The sequence below is a fragment of the Myxocyprinus asiaticus genome, chromosome 42, assembly GCF_019703515.2.
Source record: "Myxocyprinus asiaticus isolate MX2 ecotype Aquarium Trade chromosome 42, UBuf_Myxa_2, whole genome shotgun sequence".
NCBI lineage: Eukaryota > Metazoa > Chordata > Actinopteri > Cypriniformes > Catostomidae > Myxocyprinus > Myxocyprinus asiaticus.
Window position 1 is genome coordinate 11130217 of NC_059385.1, and position 6207 is coordinate 11136423.

Consider the following 6207-nt stretch of genomic DNA (forward strand, 5'->3'; position numbering starts at 1 on the left):
GTTGGATTAGTGCAATAAAATTAGTTTTAGTTTCAAGAATTGCTTTTGTACTTGGCTTCAAAAATCAAATCTCTGTGTGTGTGGCATTAATTAACAAATATAAGTGGTCTGATCTGTTACCACACATGGATGACGTTTGTGATGTCAGAATTGCCAGAGTAAGAACATTTTAAATGCCTTTTTTATTTTACCCAGACAAAAAGCGAGTAAAACGCACCCACAAAAAATCATATTAATATTCATATTTTGATCCATTAAAAGAATAGTTTACACAAAAATGAAAATTCTCTCATCATTTACTTACCCTCATGCCTTCCCAGATGTGTATGACTTTCTTTCTTCTGCAGAACACAAAGATTTTAGAAGAATATCTCAGCTCTGTAGGTCCATACAATGCAAGTGAATGATGAATTTTGAAGCTCCAAAAAGCATATAAAGACAGCATAAAAGTAATCCATATGACTCCAGTGGTTTAATCCATATCTTCTGTAGCGATAGGATAGGTGTTGGTGAGAAACAGGTTGATATTTAAGTCAATTTTTTACTTTAAATCTACACTACAGACTATTTTACTTCAACATTGTGGTGTGAAAGTGACTTTCACTGGTTGGGGCTGGTCAGAGGTGGAGATTTATAGTAAAAAAGGATTTAAAGGAAATCCTCAGTAATGAAAATTCTCTTATCATTTACTTACCGTCATGCCATCCCAGATTGTATGACTTTCTTTCTTCTGCAGAACACAAATTAAGATTTTTACAAGAATATCTCAGCTCTATTGGTCCTCACAATGCAAGTGAATTGTGGCTAGAACTCTGAAGGTCCAAAAGGCATCATAAAAGTTATCCATATGACTCCAGTGAGTTAATAAATGTCTTCTGAAAACTATGACCTTAATTATTGATCTGTTTCTCACCCACATTTATCATATTGCTTCTGAAGACACAGATTTAAACACTGGAGTTGTATGGATTACTTTTATGCTGCCTTTATGTCCTTTTTGGACCTTCTGAGTTTTGGTCACCATTCACTTGCATTGTATGGAGGTAACGAGCTTAGATATTCTTCTAAAAATCTTTGTTTGTGTTCTGCTGAAGAAAGAAAGTCATACACATCTGGTATGGAATGAGGGTGAGTAAATGATGAGAAAATTATCATTTTTAGATTAACTATCCCTTTTTCTTTAATGTATTTAACCCTCCTATGGTATTAGGTCATTTTTTTTACCGAAATAAAGTTTCCTCATTTAATAAAATGGTATCCTTTATTTGAGCAGTACAAGACTTGGTGACTTTTCCTCCATTTGCCATCTGAACATACAAAAACAAAAAAAACAAAAAAAAATTGGGATTGATTCGATTAGACAAAGTGGTCATTAAAAAAAAAATGACACCTTTGGTATTTGTGGTCAAAATTGATTGACCATTGGAAATGAATTGGGAAGACCAAAAAACAGGTCTGTCAAATACAATCAATAAATCAACCACAATGCAGAGAAAAAAAACAAAACAAAACAAGACAGAAATTACAGGGTGAAACTCTAAAACATCCTCAGTGCAAAACATACACAATCAAACACACTTACACACACACACAAATGAACTGGTAAGACTATAACGTAGAGCTTTTTTTACAGTTGTCAAAAAAAATACAAAAATAGAAATGTCACAATGCTAAACACACACTCAGAAATGAAGGGATGAGACGATAAAGAAACCTTTGCACATTAGTAGATTTAAAGCTAAATATGCTCAATTTATGAGCCTTTTTTTTTACTAGTGAGGACCTCCTAAAATGTCCTCACTAGTGGGTTTTCAACAAGTTTCACTTTAGGTGTGAGGACATTTAAAAAAAATTGGCACTCACAAATATTGTAAAACCTGTATATACAGACACACACAGAACCCACACAGAACTAGAGCATCAATAAGTGGAGCTCTACAACCATCTTTTGGTCATTGTTGGCATTACAAGTCATCTGTTGTTTTCCAGCTGATGACAGCAATCTGACGCTTTCTCTCTCTCTCTCTCTCTCTCTCTCACACACACACACACACACACACACACACACATATATGCACACACATGTTTGAAAAATAAAATTCCACTATTGAAAGTTTGAAAATGCAAAATGTTTACTTTGATTCTTCTGTATTATACTATAATTGAATTTTCTGAATTTTACAGTTCATTTATTTTTCTTGATGTTTATTTTCTTGACACTATTATGTATTTACTTAGTTATTACATTTACATGTTTGAAATAGATTACTGATAGAAAAAAACTTATTCTGTGTCTTCACTTTGTAACACCATGGTCAGGTTTGATTGCAAGCATAATTACATCAACTGCAAAAACTGACACGTAAAATAAAAATTTAAATGCTAAACTTTGACAAATAATAGTTTGATAATGTCTAAATATATATCCAAATGCATATCTTGTGATAAAATATAAAATTAGGTTACAACAAGTCATTAGACTACACAGTAGGTGGTTACAGTCATTTACTAGCTTTTACTGGCAAGACATGGTTTCCAAGTCAAGTTATTTATATTTTGTTCACCAGATGGCAGCAACCTGCCTCCAAATTATTTATGTCACATTCTCATATTTTCTTCATGTATCAATTTTTTTCCTTTTTTTTTTTTTTTTTTCTTTTTTTCTAAAATGTCCATATAACATTTTAATGGTAAAATGTAGAAATGTACATGTCAATAAGATCAAAATAGCATAAAATAGCATAAAATCCCCAATAAATGCATCATTTTATTGTTCTTGATATCATTATCATCATAAAAGAGTTACACATCTGACCCTTCCGGTCAAAAATGACCATGAATACCAAAGAGCAGTGCCATTTTTCAATACCATAGAGAGCAGTGTTGGGCAAGCTACTCAAAAAATGTAGCTAGTTAAGCTACCAACTACTCAACAAAAAATTTAGTTAAACTAAGCTAAAGGCTACACCTCATAGAAAGCAGCAAGTTACACTACAAGCTACACGCCAAATGTAACTTGCTACATTTAAGCTACTTTATTTATTTATTTTCAACCAGATGCACAGAGCATACTGTCATAGACAAAGCATCTCATCAGTATAGTGCAATACAGTATGCAATATGAAATGTATGTGCATGTGCATGTAAAAAAAAACAAAAAACTGATATTTATACATGCTACCTATACAAAACCATGTGGTCAAAATGAAAAATCACAATTTTTACATTTTATTTTTTGGATTTACACTACTACCTCTACAAACCCATGTGCATTTGAACATAATTTCCTTTGCACATTCCTGTATAAAACTCATACATATACTATTCATCCTGTAATTCTGTGTCTAGCTGTTGTATTTCTGTATTTACTAGGTGCTTCTGATCAGAGGAAAATTCTTTGTGTGTGTGTGTGTGTGTGTGTGTGTGTGTGTATATGTGCAGGCACATCTGGGCAATAACAATGTCATATCTGATTGTATCAGATGATAATACCATGGTACTTTGAGATACAATTACCACATTCATTTACTATTCTGTATTTACATGTTGCTTCAATATACTTCAAATAATACCATGGAACTATTATGGTGATTTGATATATGATTACCATATTCATATACTGTACAATTGAATTTAAATGGTGCTTCAAGGTAATTCAAAGAATACTGTGGTACTACTATGGTACATTACTATATGATTAACTTATTAATATACCATTGTCTTAATATGGTGCTCTCAGGTAATAGTACATATCTAAAAAACATGGTAATAACTCCAGCCAGGTCTCCTAAGCAACCAAATTGGCTCAGTTGCTAGGAAGGGTAGAGTCTCATGGGGTAACCTCCTCGTGGTCGCTATAATGTGGTTCGCTTTCGGTGGGGCGCGTGGTGAGTTGTGCGTGGATGGCAGAGAATAGTGTGAAGCCTCCACACGCACAATGTCTCTGCAGTAATGCGCTCAACAAGCCACGTAATAAGATGCGAGCATTGACGGTCTCAGACGCGGAAGCAACTGAGATTCATCCTCCGCCACCCGGACTGAGGCGAGGCACTACACCACCACGAGGACTTTTGTCAGCTTTTGTCAAAGCTATGCCGCTACCTAATCAAAAATATAGCATCGATACTGAAAAGCTTCTTGATGTAAAAACTAGCGAAGCTACCACCTCGCTACTCAGAAATTTAGTTAAGCTAATTGCTTCGCTATATGTAGCGAAGCTACTGCCCATCACTCTAAGAGAGTTAAGCAACATTGTCAAAATAGTTCAAGCTTATCCTGTTCAAATGCACGTGGCATCATATAAACAAGAATTAGGTCAGAAGTAATCCAAAAGCAATCAGATTAGATTAGGCTACCTTAACCCTTAAATGCATGGTAATTTCCCCAAACACCCTTAAATATTCGGGTCTTGAGAGACCCGGCACTTATATCTATCAAAAACGTGTTTCGTTTTCATTGTTGATGGGTTTTCGAGTGGGGGGGATCGCCAAACATTTTTACCATGTTACATTGGTGAGACATCACCAGCTAACAGTTTATGGCAGATTTCTATGTTTATGTTTCAGTTTACGGAGGATTTTAAAGGGGGAAAAAGTTTTGATTCAAAAAGAAAACAAAATCTAGTTTTAAAGAACAGATCAAAACATATTTAAACTTTTAGTGTGTCTTTTCAATTACTTATTCCAAATTACTGTAAGTGTTGCACATGTTACATTTGCCAGAATGTCTCCCTCACCCAGACATTTGAACTGTTCTCAACAATAATTTATCAAAATCAGATAAATTCTTCATTTAACTTTCTTTCCTAAGAATTTAAAAACATTTTCAGTTAATTTGGTATTTATGTGTACAATTAGGATTTGTAATCCTGACAGTAATCCCATTTTTTAATGTAACTGTAATCTGATTATGATGGTTTTTATGCAACTGTAATTGATGACAGTTAGCTAATTTTTTGCATCCTGATTACCTAATGCCGTTACAAGTAATCCGTTACTCCCCAAGCCTGCTTATGTGTATTTTCTCAGGCATTTGTTGAGTCTAAATATATGCACAACTTACATTATTTCAGTAGTACACACAAATGGCAATAGTCATATCATACATTTCATGTGTTGTACTTGCTATAATTTTACTTAATGTCGTTTCTTCGTCAAATAGCAATGTCAAATGTAAATCAAGTCAATCACTGAAACATCAGTAAGAAATAACACTTATAACATGCATGTGTACACGCATATAAAATACTAATTCACCATTGCTGATAATTCATTGTTGCACAGAAAGTCAACGTGATACAGTAATTATCTGCATGAATATAGTACTCATTTCTCTTGTAATACACAAAGAAATAGATATCCTGTGATAGTAAACTTAAATAGATATGAAATAATCATAAAAAATAAAAAAAACACACTCTTACATACCTCCGGTCTCTAGAGACCCTATTAACTTTTGGTACTTAAACCATTATAAAAAATTGCCTTTTTGTGTGTGTGCTTCACACTATTTATAAGAGATAGATTGAGGAATACTAAAGAGGTGTGTGCACAACTCCAATAAATGGATGAGGTACAGGGGGTGGAATGAGGTCCCAGGTCTCTAAAGACCCAAGGTAGCCTATGCGTTTAAGGGTTACAATGTAATCCAAAAGATAACATCACTAACTACAATTTTAGTCATGTAATTTGTCATCAGTACCAGATTAGCCCACAACTGAGAAGTACTCTACCCAGCACTGGTTATAACAGGATGAAATCATGTAACATGCCACAACCTGCATGCAGATGTTAGAAACAGTGTTTCTTTTGTTATTTTAAGTAAATGCCTTATATGATGACTTATGCTGAAATAACTGTCTGCCTCAACTTGTGATTCACACACTAAGCGTCAGTAACACACCACAGGCATTCCGCCCCAGTGCTGAAATGCAGATAGTGGTCGTGTTTTAAATTCTAGTGAGCTGCCTACCTAGACAGCACATTTAGGCATGCGCATTCCGAGTCCAGAGTCAAGCCGTTCAGACCGAGCGCGTTATTACGCTTAAAAGTCTAGACACAACAAATAAAACAAAACACAGGTGTCTCGAGCTTGAGTTATTTTTAACTTGACACGACGACTGAAAAACGGGGCGCTCGAGCGCGATATGCGTCGCAAGGCTATACAAAGAAAAACAATTGGGAAAAACAGCGCGGACGGACGCCAAAC